This window comes from Narcine bancroftii, chromosome 6, assembly GCF_036971445.1.
Source record: "Narcine bancroftii isolate sNarBan1 chromosome 6, sNarBan1.hap1, whole genome shotgun sequence".
NCBI classification, from domain to species: domain Eukaryota; kingdom Metazoa; phylum Chordata; class Chondrichthyes; order Torpediniformes; family Narcinidae; genus Narcine; species Narcine bancroftii.
The window spans coordinates 174,051,891-174,070,548 of record NC_091474.1 but is presented as its reverse complement, the minus strand read 5'-3'; the positions used below and the strand labels follow the sequence as shown (position 1 = coordinate 174,070,548).

At 41.2% G+C, this 18,658-nt stretch overlaps 1 protein-coding gene across 12 annotated transcripts in view; it reads right to left on the bottom strand.

Moving 5' to 3' along the window:
• The window catches only part of LOC138736769 (trafficking protein particle complex subunit 3-like), a 136,406-nt gene extending 127,302 nt beyond the window's left edge, over positions 1-9,104 (bottom strand). For all 12 annotated transcript variants that reach the window (XM_069886795.1, XM_069886800.1, XM_069886794.1 and 9 more), the window contains exons 1-2: positions 8,838-9,104; positions 8,459-8,539 (exon numbers count right to left, since the gene is read on the bottom strand). The gene's annotated coding sequence lies outside the window, so the exon portion shown is untranslated. The remainder of the gene's footprint in view (positions 1-8,458; positions 8,540-8,837) is intronic.
• Positions 9,105-18,658: the final 9,554 nt, after the last annotated feature.

Sequence of the window (18,658 nt, the reverse complement as noted above, 5' to 3'; positions counted from 1 at the left end):
AACAGAGAACTGTAGACTCCATGAACAGCAAAGGTACCTGTGTCCAGCCCCAAATGTTACAGATAGTAATTGGGAGACAGACAGATAGTTAAATCTTGTGTTAAATATGGCATGATGAAGTGTGGGCATGGGTGCTTGAGTGTGTATAAAGCTGTGCTTGCACCAGGACCCAACCTGTGAACTTTCCTTTGTCTTGAAAGTATAAAAAATCTGGGTAAAACTGAATTAATGGTCAAAGTGCTTGAAAAGATAAGGAGCAACAATATATTCATTGTTTTTTTGTCATTTTTCTAGATATGGATGTTCCTGACAAGGCCATTGTTTGTTTTTCACTCTAGGCACTTCCAGGTGACCAATTGCCCCGCTTGTAAAGCCACATATTGCCAAAATATGCGGCTGTTGGGAGGCCACGTGAATGTGTGGGAGGCGCTTGCTAGGCGAACTTTGTAACCCTCCTCCAAGAGGGATAATCACCGCAGCACAGTGGCCTCCCCAGCCATCTGAATACAGCCACCTAAAAGTGGGGCTAGAGTGGCCGGCGGGGAGAAGGGGGCTGGGCTGTCAGCATGGGGACTGCAGGGCTAGAGCGGCAGGTGGGGGAGAACGGGGGCTGGAGCAGCCGGCGGGGGAGAGAACGGGGGCTGGCCGAAACAATGCCAGTACCCGACTTGAGTGCCGTACTCCTCCGTTGGCCGCCCCAGACCCCTCTCCCCCACTGGCCGGCCTAGCCCCCCAATCCCCCACCAGGGGGGCAGAGCAATCAGTGTGGGGACATTCCATGGGGATGTCCCCACGCTGATAGCCCATGCTGGCTGTCCCGCCTGACAGCCAGCCATTCTAACTTGACAGCTCAAGGGACAGGAGCCGGAGTGCGCTTCATCCCGGTGCAGCAGTCCCTTCAGGTGACCAGTGCTGCGCTTTTAGTGCTGCCACCTGAACGCCAAATCAAAGGGCCGGTTTCTCTTCTTCAGGCACATTCTTAGCAGAGAATATACCTGAAGAAGCCTTCTATCTTGCCACACAGAAGGCAGTAAATGACATACCTAAACTGCAGACATTCTCTTAATAGTACTCCCATTAAGTAGGGGATTAATGGATTCAGACTTAGCACAGATGAGCAACAGCGATGTAGAGTAAAATTGCTGTTATCCAAAATTCAAGCAACTGGCAACAAAAAAATTGAGAAAAATAAATAGGTAAAAAGATACTAAAGTTTAAAATTGGTGCCCTCTAGCGGTTAGTTCACCAATCTTGCAACATGCTATCTCAAGCATCTGGAAAATTCACTTATCTGGCATCTACCAATCCCCATAGGTGCTGGATACTTACTGTATTTCCAAGTCAGGGTAGTGTGCAGCTTCGAAGTGAACCAGTGGAAGGGGTATGGTTATGTTATGGATCTGCTATTAGGAAATGAGATAGGTCAGATGATGAAAGTGTGTATTGGAGAGCACTTTGGGTCCAGTGATTACTATACGATTGGTTTCAAAATAATTATGGAGAAAGATAGATCTGGACCCAGGGTTGAGATTTTTGATTGGAGAAAGGCTAATTTTGAGGAGATGAGAATGGATTTGAAAGGTGTGGACTGGGATCAATTGTTTTATGGGAAGGATGTAGAAGGTAAATGGAGGACATTTAAAGGTGAAATTTTAAGGGTACAGAGACAGTATGTTTCTGTTAGGATGAAAAGAAAGGTTAAAAGTTTTATCAAGCTAGGGTTATTGGAAATATGGTTCAGAAAAAGAAAGGTGTACAAAAAGTATAGACAGCAGGAAGTAAATAAGGTGTTAGAGAAATACAAAGAAAGTCATAAAGAACCTTAAGAATGAAATTAGAAAGGCTAAGAGGAGATACGAGTTTGCTTTGTCAAGTAAGGTGAAAATAAATCCAAAGGGTTTCTACAGATATGAGGAACAAAAGGATAGTGAGGGATAAAATTAGTCCACTAGAAGATGAGAGGGGATGGTGTATGTGGAGCCAAAAGAGATGGGGGAGATTCTGAACTGTTTTTTTTTTTCTTCAGTATTCACCAAGGAGAAGGATATTGATCTAGGTAAAGTAAGGGAAATAGTTCTGGAAACGACGATGATTAAAGAAGAGGAAGTTCTGGTGCTTTTAAAGAAAATAAAGTGGATAACTCTCCAGGTCCTGACAAGATATTCCCTAGGACATTGAGGAAGGTTAGTGTAGAAATAGTAGGGGCTTTGATGGAGATATTTCAAATGTCATTAGTAGTGGGAATGGTGCCGGAGGATTGAGGGGTAACTCGTATGGTTCCATTGTTTAAAAAGAGGTGCTGTGAGTAAATAGAGGCCTGTAAGTGTGACATAAGTTGTGGGTAAATTAATGGAAAGTATTCTTAGAGATGGGGTGTGTACATGTGTATATATTTATATATTTGGATAGGCAGGGATTTGATTAGAAACAGTCAACGTGGATTTGTGAGGGGAAGATCATGTTTGACAAACTTTAGCGGAATTTTTGAGGAGGTTACTAGGGAAGTTGATGAGAGTTAGGCAGTGGATGTTATATATATGGACCTCAGTAAGGCCTTTGATAAGGTTACTCAGTGAAGGTTAATTAGGAAAGTTCAATCATTAGGTATTAACATTGAAGTAGTAAACTGGATTCAACAATGGTTGAATGGGAGATGCAAGAGAGTAGTGGTAGATAAGTGTTTGTCAGAAGCAGGTGACTAGTGTGTGCCTCAGGGTTCAGTTTTTGGTCCATTAGTGTTTGTCATATACATTAATGATCTGGATGATGGGGTGGTAAATTGGATTAGTAAGTATGCTGATACTAAAATAGGTGGAGCTTTGGATAGTGAAGAAAGGCTTCAAAGCTTGCAGAGACATTTAGGCTGGTTAGAAGACTGGGCTGGAAGATGGCAGATGGAGTTTAAGGCACATAAATGTGAGGTGTTACATTCTGTAGGGCATTGAAGAATGCAGTAGAACAGAGGGATCTTGGAGTAATCGTACATAATTACTTGAAGGTGATGAAAACTTATGGTACGTTAGCCTTCATAAATCAGAACAACGAGTATAGGAGGTGGGATGTTAAAATTGTACAAATCATTGATGAGCCCAAATTTGGAATATTGAGTGTAGTTTTGGTCACCTAGCTATAGGAAAGATGAAAAATTTGGAGAGAGGGCAAAGAAGGTTTACTGGAATGTTGCTGGGGGTTACAGGATCTAAGTTATAGGGAAAGGTTAAATAAATTAGGTTTTTATTCTTTGGAGTATAGAAGGTTGAGAGGAGATTTAATTGAGGCATTTAAAATGATTGGGGGTATAGATAGAATGGTGGTGGAGAAAAAGGGAGATACAAATGAAAGGACATGAGCTGAGAGTTAGGAAGAAAAAGTTTAGATGAAACATGAAGGGAGGGACTTCTTTATTCAGAGAGTGGTGGGTGTGTGGAATGAGCTTCCAGACGATGTGATGGAGGCAGGCCCAATATTAGCATTTAAGGAGAAGTTGGATATGTATATGGACAGGAAGGATGGAGGGTTGAGTGTAGGTCAGTAGAGTTAGGTTGGAGAAAATGTTCAGCATTGATTAAAAAGGCCAAGTTGGCCTGTGGTCATGGCAAACCAACTTGAAAGGAGAATAACAAGTTGACCAAAGATTCAGAAGAGAGAAAAGTATAACTGGAACAAGAACCCAAAATAAACAGGAACATTAACACGCAGAGGAAAAAGTTTTTCGGGTCAAGACCCTGCATCAGGACTGACAGATTTTGAATGGAACTTAACAAAAATGAACTGTAAATGATACAGGACAATGAAGTACACAAAAGTGTTGGAAAAACTCCACAGGACATGCAATAACCATAAAAAGTAAATGGCATTTGGCATTTCAAGCCTAAGCCCTTCTACAGGAGTGCCAAAAATTTGGCAGATGTTTGAATAATATAGGAGGTGGAAGGGGGAAGAAGAGAAAGGAGCTGAGATAATGGGGAGGGAGCAGAGGGCTGAGAAGGATGCTCCAATAGAAGTAAGGGAAGGGGCTGGAAAGCTGGACAAAGGGAGATAGAGGGCTGAGCAAAGGGGGAAGACGAGGAAGGACAGGAAATGGAGAAGTTGACATTGATGCTGGCAGGTTTGAGATTATTATAGTGTTTCTCCAATTTAAATGTGGATCCTGTTCTACTCACTTTACACTTTTGATTGAGTGGCTCAGTAAAACAATTACACCATTTACAAATTTGCCGATGATACCACAGTAGTGGTTGTATAAAGAAAAGGGATGAGTCAGCTTTCAGGAGGGAGATTGAAAACTTGGCTGAATGCTGCACCAACAACAACCTTGCACTCAATGTCACCAAAACTAAGGAACTGATTGTTGACTTCAGGAAGGGAAAGCTAGAGGAATACAATCCAGTAATCACTGGGGGAATCAGGGGTGGAGAGGGTAAGCAAATTTAAGTTCTTGGGACTCACTATCTCAAGGAATTTTCCTGGACCCGACACACTAATGGCATCTTGAAGAAAGCATGTCAGCACCTCTATTTTTTCAGGAGTTTGAGGAGGTTTGGTATGATTCCAGAAACTCCAGCAAATTTCTACAGAAGTGAAATTTCTGCTGGCTGAATCATTTTTGTGGCATGGGGACACCAATTCTAGAGTGTATAGCCCAGGAAATCACAGGCAAAATCCTCTGCACTATCGAGACCATCAAAAGAGAAAGCTGTCATCAGAGAGTGGCAGCAATCATCAAGGATCCACACCACTCAGCATCTGTTCTGTTCTCACTGCTGCCATAAGGAAAGAGGTGTTGGTGGCAAAAGACTCACACCACCAGGTTGAGGAGCAGCTGCTACCCCTCCCCCATCAGACTCCTCAACAACAAACTCGATCAGAGTCCCATTTAAGGACACTTACTTGTGTACTTTATTGATTTTTTAAAAATTCTCTGTATTGCACATTGTTTACAATAGAACCGTAGTACACTGCAGCACAGAAATAGGCCCCTTGGCCCTTCTAGTCTGTGCAGAACCTTTTTATTGCCTAGTCCCACTGACCTGCACCCAGTCCATAGCCCTCCATACCTCTCTCATCCATATAATTGTCCAAATTCTTCTTAAATGTTTAAAAAAATTGAGCCCACATTCACCTGGCAGCTTGTTCCACACTTCATCCACTCTGAGTGAAAAGATTCCCCCTAAACTTTTCCCCTTTCACTCTTAAGCCATGTCCTTTGGTTTGCATGTCACCTACCATCAGTGGAAAAAGCCTATCTACATTTACTCAGTCTATTCTCCTCATAATTTTAAATAGCTCCATCAAATCTCCCCTCATTCTTCTATGCTCCAGGGAATAAAGTCCTAACCTGTTTAACCTTTCCCTGTAATTCATTTTCTGAAGTCCAGGCAACATCCTGGTAAATCTCTGCACTATTTCTTTCTAATTGATATCTTTCTTGTAGTTAGGTGACCAAAACTGCACAAAGACATGTGCTCCAGATTTGGCCTCACCAATATACAATTTTACCATAACATCCCAACTTCTATACTCAGTACTTTGATTTATTAAGGCCAATATGCCAAAAGCTCTTTTTATAACCCACTTTCAGGGAAATGAATGCCACTTCTGGGAATTATGTATCTGTATTTTCAGGTCCCTCTTTTCTACCACACTCCTCAGTGCCCTACCATTTACTGTCTATGACCTTTCATGGGAATAAACAAACATGATGCAATAGAGTTCCTTGAGGAGAAAGACCTATGGGATAGAGATTCATTTACTCAGTATCAGGAGGATCCCATCATTTCCTTCAACAAATGAGCCCATCCTCAGAAGGCCAAAAAATTTAACTTGCACCTTTGTTTACTCACTATACACTTATTGCACAATCTCAGGCTATAGCTCATTCATATAGGCTCCATCCTTACTCATTAGTTAGTTTGGCTTGTGATTTATGGCCTTACACACATAGTCATGAGTACTGCTAAATTAACCCTTATAATCTCGCAACCATTATACGCACCATTTAGGTGTGTTAAGGGGATAGAGGATTATGGGCAGGTGGAATAAGTTGGAATTTCATGTAAATCAGTGTGGACTAGAAGGGCCGATATGGCCTGTTTCCGTAGTGTAATCGTTTTATGGTTAACGCACATCTCCACCTTAACTGTGCTTGTAAAAGTTGCAATCGCATAACTGAGATATTTGTAAATGCTTTCTTATTTGGAAATGAACAGATCTGAACAAAAGCTTCAAATCAAATATGTGCAGCTGTTACTAATTAACTACACAAGTTAATTCTTAAATGGACCAGGGATACCTTTGCTTCAATGAACTAACATCCCAAGCAACAAACAATTCTCAGATTCAAAACTCAGTTCTGATTAAAGGTTCTGGTCCAAAGCATTGACCATTTTTTTCTCCCACTGATATTGATGAATTTCTCCATCAGATTATGTTTAGCTTCAGATTCCAACATTTATAGTTAAGTTTATTGTCATCTGATTGCACAAGCACAACCCGATAAAACAGCCTTCTATGTCCTCAGTGCAAAACACACAGACACAACACACATATTGACAAACAATACATATATAGGACAAGTATTAATATATCAAAATAAATAAATGATTATGTTTTTTGTGAATATGAGAGTCTCAAATAGTAAGAGCTGTTCCTTTAGTCGTTCAGCATTCTCACTGCCCTTGGGAAGAAGCCTGGTGGTGCTGGCTCTGATACTCCTGTATCTGTTTCCCAACAGAACAAGCTGAAAGATGCTGCGTGCAGGGTGGAAGGGGTCCTCAATGATTTTGGGTGATTTTTAAAAATTTCCTTGATCTCCAGTAATAAATCTTAAAATGACACAGAAAGAGGAAGGAGATGGTATGGATAATGCCGTAGTTAGTGCAAAACTATTGCAGGTTCAAACCTGACACTCAGTGTGTGGCGTTTGTAATTTTCCCGTGACCCGTGTGTATTTATCTTGGAGTTCCAGTTTCCTCTCACCCTCCAAAACGTATGGGGTTGGTAGGTTAATTGGGTATAATTGTGCTGCATGGGTTTCATGGGCCAGAAGGACCTACTAGCATGCTATATCGTTTAAAATTCATTGAGCAATAAATGCATTGTCCTGCTTCTCAGACTGAAAACACAAGATGTTAGCAAGCAAGGGGAAGTCCATTTTGCAATGTCACAGGAGGTCATGTAGAATCATTCCACTCAAGATGTCACACCACATCGGTCCCAGTCACCAGTGATACTTCAGGAACAAGACAAATAATGGATCAGATTTCTACTGCCATGAAGGCTAAGGGTGCACCACAAGGGATAATGCCCAAGTTGGTCACACCATATATCTGCTGTCTGTGAACCAATAGAAGATTGCAGTTCCTTGGGGACAGAAAGATGCTTCACTTAGCAACGCCATGGCTGATGGGTGTGGCAGGAGTCTGGAAACTTTTATGACAGCAATGCAATTAGAAATGCAGAAATTGCAAGTGGCAACGTGAGTAGATCTTTAAATATCACAGCTAATGTATTATCAACTGATATGTTTCCAAACCTCAGCAAACCAATCAATTAATTTTTCAGAGCAATGACTCCACATAAGGAATGTCATCACTCAGTCCATATCTGGTGCCAATGTTTATCACCTGGACAAGTGAGATTCAATGCAGGTCGAATTTCCAGTGACATGAAGATGATAATGATGTAAGTTTATTCTCATGACACAAGTACAGATGTGTACAGATGCACCAAAAGTCTTATTTTCTGCAACCAAACAAATACACAAGACTCACCAACTACAACTGCATAAATTAAATTACCACAAGACAAAAAAGAGGGAATAAATTTAAATGGATAGATATCTTGAAATGAGCTGGTATACTTATTGTTAATGGGAAAGACCACAGGGCTACCCTGCTCTCTCTGCCTCTGTCCCTTGCCTCTCCTGACAGTCACCCAGCTAGTTACCTTCCTCCCTACACTTAAGGGTGACTACCTCCCTGACGCTTCTATTCATCACAACCTCTGCTTCCCGAATGATCCAGAGTTCATCCAGCTCCCTAACTCATTCTCCCAGGAGCTGTAGCCAAACGCATCTCTTGTAGGTGTAGTCCTCAGGGACACATGTGTTGCCCCTGACTTCCCACATCCTGCAATCAGACCACTGGACTGTCCTAACTGCTGGCTCCATAACTTGGTTCTTGCAATAAACACAATTAATTAAAGAAACACTGCCTTTTCCTTATGAAGAGAAAGCTCTTCCTCAGCTGCTGCTCGTTGAAGTCAGTGAGAGACAAAGCCACAAATTTAATATCTCGATGAGCCACTCCATCGCTGGCCACTTCAATAGCTGTCCCTCCTTTTATTAACTCAATTGATTTCTAGTCCTAATCAATTGCCTCAATCGAACACACTCCTAATTAACCTATCTCTCACTGCCTCCTCACACAGGATTTGAAGTAAATGGAAAGGAACTTACCTTTTTAAACCTGGCGCCTGAACCATGCTGATGTCACTCACAAATGCACGGTCGGCTTTCTCTCCTCCCCGAGCTCATAACCTACAAATTAAAAATACAATAAAAAAGGCTGCCCCACAAACCTTAGCCTGGGTCCATGCAATGCCTTCTCACACAGATTTTGACTTTTTGATCATGATAAAAACAAGTCTTCACATTTCACAGACAAAGCAAGAACAATCTAAAATTAAGATACATTTGCTACACCTCTACACCGATTTATAATTAACACAAATAACCATGCCTTTTGCAACTCCCAGTTAAATGATACGAGATGAAACATGGAATATTTAGCATTTCAAATAAGTGAACAATGAGGATCATCTGTTTAATCACTTACCAGATTTAGGATGTTACCACAAACCCATCAGAATCTCAACACATCAGAATCTCGCATGTTGTAATTTTCCATTTGTGTGTGTCTGTCTGACCTGGGCATACCCAGTCCCCTTCCAAGAAGAGGACTTTGTGTGACAGGAGTCACTTGACAACCCAAGACAGGGTGTTTAGAGGGGAAGACTCGTGTGACAGAAGGTCTCTTGTTAACCCTAAGATGGGCTTCGGAGGCATGAATCTACTAGGAGGTCACTGGGTGAAAATTCCCATGTGAAGAAATCAAAGTTGGTTGTTGCCACATTCGAAACTCAGGAAAGTTATGTTTACAGTGATTCTAAATCTACTGTGTTCATGGTCATCTGTCTCCAGTTCCAAATGAAAGATCAATGTGCAACTAAACTAAGAAACTCAACCCTGGAGACCAGCCTTGGTGAGCTGTTCCTTTTTGACTGATAGACTGGATGTGACTGATGTGAGATTTTGTTTTGGGAGTTTTCTTTTGAGGCATTTTTGGCTTGGACTGGAATGGTCTGAGTTTTGTTTTACATACACGTTATAAATATAACCATATAACAATTTACAGTACAGAATCAGGCCATATCAGCCCTTCTAGCCTGCACTGATCTACGTGAAACTCCATTAGTTCCACCTACCCACTCCCATGCCCATAACCCTCCAACCCCCTCATATCCATGTATTCATCTAACCTCCTCTTAAATGACAGAATTGACCCTGCCGCAACCATCTCTTCTGGTAGATCATTCCACTCAGCCACCACTCTTTGAGTGAAGAAGCATCCTCTTATATTACTCCTAAAGTTTTGCCCCCAAGCCTAACTTTCTTCCAATCTCCCCTACCCATAGGGGAAAGAGTCTATTCACATCACTCTATCTATTCCCTTCATAATTTTAAACACCTCTATCGAATCCCCTCTCAACTTTCTATGCTCCAATGAATAAAGTCCCAGACTACTCAATCTTTCTCCATATTCAAGATACTGCAATCCAGGCAACAATTTTGTAAGCCTTCTTTGCACCCTCTCAACCCTATTTATATCCTTCCTATAATTTGGAGGTCAGAACTGCACACAATACTCCAAACTTGGCCTCAGAAATGCCTTAAACAGTCTCAACATCACACCCCCCAGCTCCTATATTCTATGGTATGATTTATAAAGGCCAACATACCAAAAGCCTTCTTCACCACTCTATCCACATGGGAATCCACATTCAAGGAATGCTGAACCATTATTCCAAGATCCCTCTGTTCCTCAGCATTCCTCAATGCCGTCCCCTTCACTGCATATGTCCTATTTTGCTTATTCCTCCCAAAATGAAGCACCTCACACTCATCTGCATTAAACTCCATCTGTCAACTTTCAGCCCACCTTTCCAAACAGTCCAAATCCTCCTGGAGTCCATGAAAACCCTCCTCACTATCCACAACTCCCCATATTTTTGTATTGTCCATATATTTCTTCACCCAATTTATCACCCTGTCATCCAAATCATTAATATAAATGATGAACAACAAAGACCCAACACTGATCCTTGAGGCACACTGCTTGTCACTGGCCTCCATCCTGTTGTTAATATTCTTTCTTTGGCTTGGCTTCGCGGATGAAGATTTATGGAGGGGTAATGTCCACGTCAGCTGCAGGCTCATTTGTGGCTGACAAGTCCAATGCGGGTCAGGCAGGCACGGTTGCAGCGGTTGCAGGGGAAAATTGGTTGGTTGGGGTTGGGTGTTGGGTTTTTCCTCCTTTGTCTTTTGTCAGTGAGGTGGACTCTGTGGTCTTCTTCAAAGGTGGTTGCTGCCCGCCGAACTGTGAGGTGGCAATATGCACGGTTTGAGGCGATATCAGCCCACTGGCGATGGTCAATGTGGCAGGCACCAAGAGCTTTCTTTAGGCAGTCCTTGTACCTCTTCTTTGGTGCACCTCTGTCTCGGTGGCCAGTGGAGAGCTCGCCATATAGCACGATCTTGGGAAGGCGATGGTCCTTCATTCTGGAGACGTGACCTACCCAGCGCAGTTTGATCTTCAGCAGCGTGGATTCGATGCTGTCAGCCTCTGCCATCTCAAGTACTTCGATGTTGGAGATGAAGTCGATCCAATGAATGTTGAGGATGGAGCGGAGACAACGCTGGTGGAAGTGTTCTAGGAGCCGTAGGTGATGCCGGTAGAGGACCCATGATTCGGAGCCGAACAGGAGTGTGGGTATGACAACGGCTCTGTATACGCTAATCTTTGTGAGTTTTTTCAGTTGGTTGTTTTTCCAGACTCTTTTGTGTAATCTTCCAAAGGTGCTATTTGCCTTGGTGAGTCTGTTGTCTATCTCGTTGTCGATCCTTGCATCCGATTAAATGGTGCAGCCGAGATAGGTAAACTGGTTGACTGTTTTGAGTTTTGTGTGCCTGATGGAGTTGTGGGGGGGCTGGTAGTCATGGTGGGGAGCTGACTGATGGAGGACCTCAGTTTTCTTCAGGCTGACTTCCAGGCCAAACATTTTGGCAGTTTCCGCAAAACAGGATGTCAAGCGCTCAAGAGCTGGCTCTGAATGGGCAACTAAAGTGGGATCGTCTGCAATGAGTAGTTCACGGACAAGTTGCTCTTGTGTCTTGGTGTGAGCTTGCAGGCGCCTCAGATTAAAGAGACTGCCATCCGTGCGGTACCGGATGTAAACAGCGTCTTCATTGTTGAGGTCTTTCATGGCTTGTTTCAGCATCATGCTGAAGAAGATTGAAAAAAGAGTTGGTGCGAGAACGCATCCTTGCTTCACGCCATGGAGAAGGGTTCAGAGAGCTAATTGCTGTATCTGACCCGACCTTGTTGGTTTTCGTGCAGTTGGATAACCATGTTGAGGAACTTATATAGTTGACATAAAGGCTTACATAAAGTTGGGGTGTTAAGTTTATTGTGTTAATTCTATTATTGACAATTGTTAATGAATTTTGAGTAAAACTTAATCCATCTGTTTATGTGTCTCTCAATTGCAGCTGGTGAGGCCTAACACAACAATGAGTCAAGTAAGAAATAGCAAGCACCTCCCAGTTCACCAACGATTTGATTTCCACACCAAATTGCCACACGTATACTGCTGTGTATTGGAGGAGCAACATTTTTTTAAAAACTTTATTTATTCATTCAAAAAACAAATAATATATGACATATACAGCAATTAAACATGAACTATTTTTAGATATATAGAAGAAAAAAGAAAAAAAACCCCGCCCCTTCAGCCAACTCTCCTAAGGAGAGCCATAAAAAAAGAAAAAAGAAAGAATATTAAAGAAAAAGTTAAATATACATATTAAAATCTAATCAATATAAATTGAAATGTAAATATTCCGAGTATAACAGCCACTTATTAATTAAAAAAATATAATTATCATGCGAAATATTAAACAATATTTCATCTCATTATGCCATCTATTAATATCAATCATATTTGTATCTTTCCACATACTAGCAATACATTTTTTTGCTACGGATAAAGCTAAATATACAAAAGCAAGCTGGAATCACCCTACTTTTATATTCGGCTTGTTGTATTTTCCCTTGTAAATGTGCCGATGCTAAAAAGAAGTCAATCCTTGAAAACGATTCATGTCTTGATGAATAAAAAGAAAAATCTTTCTCTGTCGGATTAAGACGTATCCAAATATCTACTAAATTAAGATCTTTCATCAACGCTTGGACCTGGATTGCCATCTTGGAATTTTTAACTTTCTTCGGAGATTTATCTAATAAAGGTTCCAAAACACAATTAAAATCACCACCAACTAAAATATTATCATTAGCCTGACCTAGACATAAAAATGCATCTGAAATAAATATTTCATCATCTGCATTTGGGGCATAAATATTAAGTAAAGTCCAAAATTCGCTAAAAATCTTACAATTCAATTTAAGAATACATCCTGCCTTTTCCTCCATTGATTGTAATTCAAATGATAATGTTTTATGTATCAAAATTGCTACACCTTTAGCTCTAGAATTAAATGAAGAAGAATATACATGCCCAACCCAGTCCCTTTTTAATTTCATGCTTTCCTTCACATTCAAATGTGTTTCTTGTAAAAAGGCAATATCAATTTTCATTTTCTTAATATACATCAAGACTCGCTTATGCTTAATCGTAATATTTAATCCTCGAACATTAAAAGCAGCAAACCTCAACTTTGACATATCTACTATTGTTACTAAATACCAATAGTATCTTTATATAAATACTCAAATCAATGTATATAGGCCCTCCAATAAAAAAGACAAATTAAAACTAAAACTTTAGATAAAAATAAAAAAATAAAGAAAAAAAAGAAAATCCCCTCCCAAAAAAAACTACCAAAATGTAGTAATCCCCTAAACAAAAATTGGGTGTGGGTCACCCACCAGTGGCTGATGACTAGTAAAGAACTTAGAGCAAATCTCGCCCTCCCCAGCCAAACAACCAATAACATCAAAATATCATAATAACAAAATAAAAAAATAGAATAAGAAAATACTTCTTTTCATCCAGAAGATTCCAATCTCAAAGATCCCATTTCAGAATGAGGTAGACTCTTTCCATTCCCATTTTTCCCATTTCTGCCATTTCTTCCATTTCCAGAGCAACCAGATTTTTCTTTAGGAGATAATGATGGACTACGTCTTGGTCCTCTTATGTCTGGCAATGAATCAGCAAAAATCATTGCTTCACGATCAGTTTCAAAAAACTGAAATTGATAGTCTCCATAAAACACCTTCAATATTGCAGAGTAACCAAAAGTAGACTTTACGCCACAAAACTTTTTTAACTGGATTGAATCGACATCGACGTTGAATGTCCTCTTGACTCAAATCAGGATAAAAAAAGACTCTGCTATTCTGAATTAATAATGGGGTTTGTCGTTGTCTCGCATTTTGTATTGCAAGTCAAAGTATTGCTTCTCTGTCCAAATAACTGAAACATTGAATTATTATTGGTCTCAGTGGTTGACCAGCTGAGGGTGTTCTCTTAAAGCTCTATGGGCTCTTTCTAGTACCAATCCCCCAGAGAAAAATTCTTGCCCTAATATTTGCGGAATCCAGTCTTTAAAGAAATGAAGAGGATCTTGTCCTTCTATATCTTCTGGCAACAATTTTCACATTATTCCTTCTGCTTTGATTCTCCAATTAATCTATTTTTCTTTCTAGCTCCTTCTCACGTTCTCCTAATTCTATGACTGATTTTTCCACCTTCAACACTTTTTTCTGTTAGAAGTCACTTGTTGTTTACAGTCCAAAAAAGCAGTCTGAAGTTTTTTAAAATCTTCATAAGATACATCCACACGTGTCTTAACCATATTTAATTCTGAACTTATACCAGCATTCATTTGAACCATTTCATTCATTTGAGATGTCAACAAATCCATTCCAGGTTTTATAACGGCTTGAATAACTTCATTTAATTGCATACACTGTGATTCAGTAAAGCTTAGCTCTGGTCTCTCTGACATAGTGACAGAACAAGGTAACTGCAGCTCCTGCTGCAACTCAACAGAAGGCATTTAAAAAAATTTACTGCAGGTCTGGACTCCCAGTGACGGCACTCCGACTTCCTCAGGGAGTCCCCCCTGGTCTCCCCCCCCCCCGTATCTCATTGTTTTTTCATCAATTCACGAAGAAAAACAATTTCTTCAGATTGAAATGCTACCTGATGCATTTCCAACAATGGAATCTTCTTCCTGTGTGCTCCCTCTATTGAAATCGAAAGGCTTTCCAAATCAGGGTCCACTTCTTGGGAATGTGAGAGATGGGAAAATTGATCTAAAATTATGAACATAGAAGAAACTAAAGTTCATCAGTAAATGGCTGTAACCAGTACAAACAGGATAAGCTTGGGGGTTAGGATGCAGGAAAGCAGAGTCAGCACGATTAACATAAGAATCTTCTAGTCTTTGTGACAAGACCATAAGACTAAGATAAGGAGTGGTAAGGAACAATAGAATGTAGGAAGTTGAGGTAGTCTGGATCAGATAAGGGTCTCCTAGCCCTGGACAGAAGTACTAAGTCCTACATATCTAATTAGCTAACCATACACAGATTTATACATATGAAATTAGCTAACCCTAGATAGAATGAGTCAACTCTGCATATCAAGAGACTGTAGCCCCGAGAATCAGGAAGGTGTGAATAAGGACAATAACATGAAGGGACACCGACAGGATACCCCCTGGTCCTCCAAGTATACTGAAATTGCACGTAGGCAGGCAGGATTGCCTAATGCCAAACCTCTCCAGCAGGAGGCAGAAGAATGTAAGGGGGAGAGTATTCCTATACTGAAATCAACTGTATAAAAGTTGGGTGAGCCCCAGTATGTGTGTGTATTCCCAGGGTAAGGGGAAGCACCCAACTTTGCATTGTTGTAGTAATAAATGTTCTTTGTTCTCAATTTTTGTCTCGAGCAATTTCTTTAAAGGTACTTTAATTTCTAACAAATGGGGTCTCGTCCGGGATCACACTCCCTCCACTGACAGAGTGCCCCGACGACGAGAGTAGGTGCACCCCGGCTGATTCAGCTGGACTCACGGGCGACGGGTGGCTGGTCAGTGGAAGCAGCGAGTGATATCCGAGAAGAGGCATTGAGAACAAACGACGGAAGGAAGCGCACTAGAGCATTACTACTGGAACTCGGTAAGAGTAATTTTACTTGTTTATAAGCATGGGAATAATGGGTAGAGAGTCCTGGTTCAGGATGTGAACACCAGATAGCTACGTACAGCCCGCTTGGGTTGACGTTATCTGAGTGGGGCACAGGAAAGACCCGTGGTAAAGAAAAACTGACAATGGTCAGGTATTGTTGTATTGAATGGGTTAAATACCCGGTTAAAGGGAGCTCCGTGTACTGGCCAAAATTCGGATCCGAGGATGAATGGATGTGTCAAGCTTTGAACCTATGGCTCTATCAAAACCAGAAAGACAATGTTGAGAGCAGGGAATATGCAGCCTGCTGGCTCAAGGGACCCATTGAACAACTGGTTTTGAATGAGAAAGAATTCAGGGATAAGAGAGAGGAGGAACCTTTTGTCCCTGAATCACAGGGTTGGGATGTGTTACATTCCCTCCCTCCACCTTATGTTCCTCCTATGCTAGCTCCTATCTTTCCTTCCCCTCCTATGACCTATCCTTCTGCACCTTCCCCACCTCCCCCACCACTAGAGAAGAGAGAAGAGAGCAGGAGTGGTATGATAACTTGCTCACAAAGCACTCGATTACCATCTCTGTTGGCAGGAGAGAGAGGTAACTTTAATTCAGAACAGTGTGAGACTCTTCAGGAAGAAAGGGCAGAACCCTTTGATTCATTTCCCAGGGAGCAGGAACCCAGACCTAATAAGCCAGAAACCAATTGGATGAGACCACTGCGGGAAGTTCCCATGGGAGAGGGTCTCGGTTTCGTAAATGTGCCCCTGACCAGTACTGAAGTGCGTAACTTTAAGAAAGAACTGACCTCCCTGATAGAAGATCCCCAGGGATGTGCTGAACAGTTAGACCAATTTTTGGGACCAAATATATATACAATATGGGGGTCTCGACATAGAATCCCCAGCAGGGGAACAATTGGTACTAACAGGTTTTGTTACCAACTCAGCCCCAGACATTAGGAGAAAATTACAAAAGACAGAAAATTGGCATGAGCAGGGAATAACCCAGCTTCTACAGATCACACAAAAAGCATTTGTCCAGACATCTGAGGATAAGCAGAAAGCAAAGGCTAACATTTTGATGCAAGCAGTTAAAGTAATAGTAGATGAGTAACATGGAAAAGGCAGGGACTGTGTGCCAGCTCCTGAATGTTGGGAGAAGCGTCGGGAGTGGGAGAGTAGAGACCAGAGATAATTTCATAAATCACGACTTCCCACTTCAGTCACTGACCAATATTGATTAAAATTCATGCTAAAAATTAAATGTCATAAATGATCGTTTTTCAATACTGTAGAATTAGCGAATTTAACTACCAGTTAATTCCAATTTATGAAATAAATTGTATTTAAATGTGATTTTGCACAGGGAGTACCTGAGAGTTGTGATGTTATAACATTTGCAGGGAGAAATGTTTGCGCAAATAGGGTGAGTTCGACACATCTTATTTTAAGTGTATGTAAGATAAAGAAAGGATCTGATGTGTAAAGTGGCTGGATCAGCCAGTTGAAGGGGGAGTGTGCATGTCCCTTTAAGTGCACTGTGGCACTTGAAATTGAGGCTTCAGGCTCTTGTCTTGCAGTTAGAGGTATTTCTTCTACACATTCAGCAGTCAAGGTCCGTGAGTTTAAAGATCACCCACCTCTGGAGAATAAAGATACCTCTGGGGATTCCTAAGGGGATTCCTGTAAGTTTAATCATTCATTTCTCTGGTGCATTTTCCTCCGGAGTGAAATTAATGCCTCAGCACAATTTCTCTGTATTGCCGCTGTTATTTAATTCATGATAACTTTCCCCATTCATCAGGTTTATATTTAAATCCGGTAGTGCGGAAGTTACATTGTAAATAATCACGGAGGTAAATCCTGCGCGACTGGATTCAGCTTAATGGAGAAATAAACCTGCGAACTGGTCTATGGTGGTGTGTGAGTACTGCAATAGGTGGAATATGATTTACATTGGTGGCATCGTTCAGAACAATTGGGCGCATAGGAATAATAGCATTAATTACTCACAGATCTTGTACCTGATACTATTCACTACGTCCCGGCTTCAGGACTGGGAAATTGGCATGGTACAGAGAAATTGGCATGGCACCAATATTTCTTGATTCACTAATGACTCCACAAGCTCCAGGATTCATGCAGCTAAACTTTAAGTGCAATATTATAGAAACTAGCCGGTACTTAAATGATTGTGTGTGCAATCAACATTGGAAAAATATGAAAGGTAATACAGGTGCTCCCCTACTTATGATTTTACGATGACACAATAGCATGACTGTCATTTACTTTCATATAATGTGTTAAAGGTCATCACAAGCATCATTGATTTTTCCAATAAACTTTGATAATTTCTCTAAGGTGAATTTTTTGTAGCCTCGTTGGTTAATCACATTTTCGGAAAGCTTACAGGGACTGTTGGGAGAGAGCAGGGTAGTGAGATCAGTATGAGGACTGATACAGTGCTGTCAATGTTAGACAAGGTACGTCTCCAATTAAGATTTTTTTTTTCAACTTATGCTGGGTCTGCTGGAACGCAACCCTATCGTAAATTGAGGAGCACCTGTGATGTTCTTCTATCTAAAGCCAGCTTTAGATAAACTCTTATCATTCTGACAAATCCAGGTCTAAGTCTAATTTTCCTCCAGCCTTTGAGCAAGCGCTTCCACTGCTGCATCTTACTGATCACCTCTTCACCAATGAATCAGAAGACCATGGTGTATGGCACTCACTGCACAAGCAGTCTGAAAATGTATACAAGCCTGTTCAACTTCATTTTACAAAATCAACAATCGGTTCCAGGCTCCCCAATGCTCTCTGTGGAGAGAAAATTGCCAGATTTTTACCCTTTTAATGCCCTTGGTTATGTTTGCCTCTTCTCAAAGATTACATGGCTGCACAGAGGAGCAAGGCTGAAAGTGCCTTGAAGTAATCTGTTGGCTGCACTTGTGACCTTTAGTCAGAAAATGCATGGGCTCTTGTCTCACTTTGGGTAGTGCAGCGGTTAGTTCAACTATATTACAGTGGCACTGATGAGTACATGGATGTGAGGGGGTTGGAGGGTTATGGGCAGAGAGTAGGTAGGTGGAACTAGTTGGAGTTTCATGTAAATCGGTGCGGACTAGAAGGGCCAATATGGCCTGTTTCAGTACTGTTATTGCT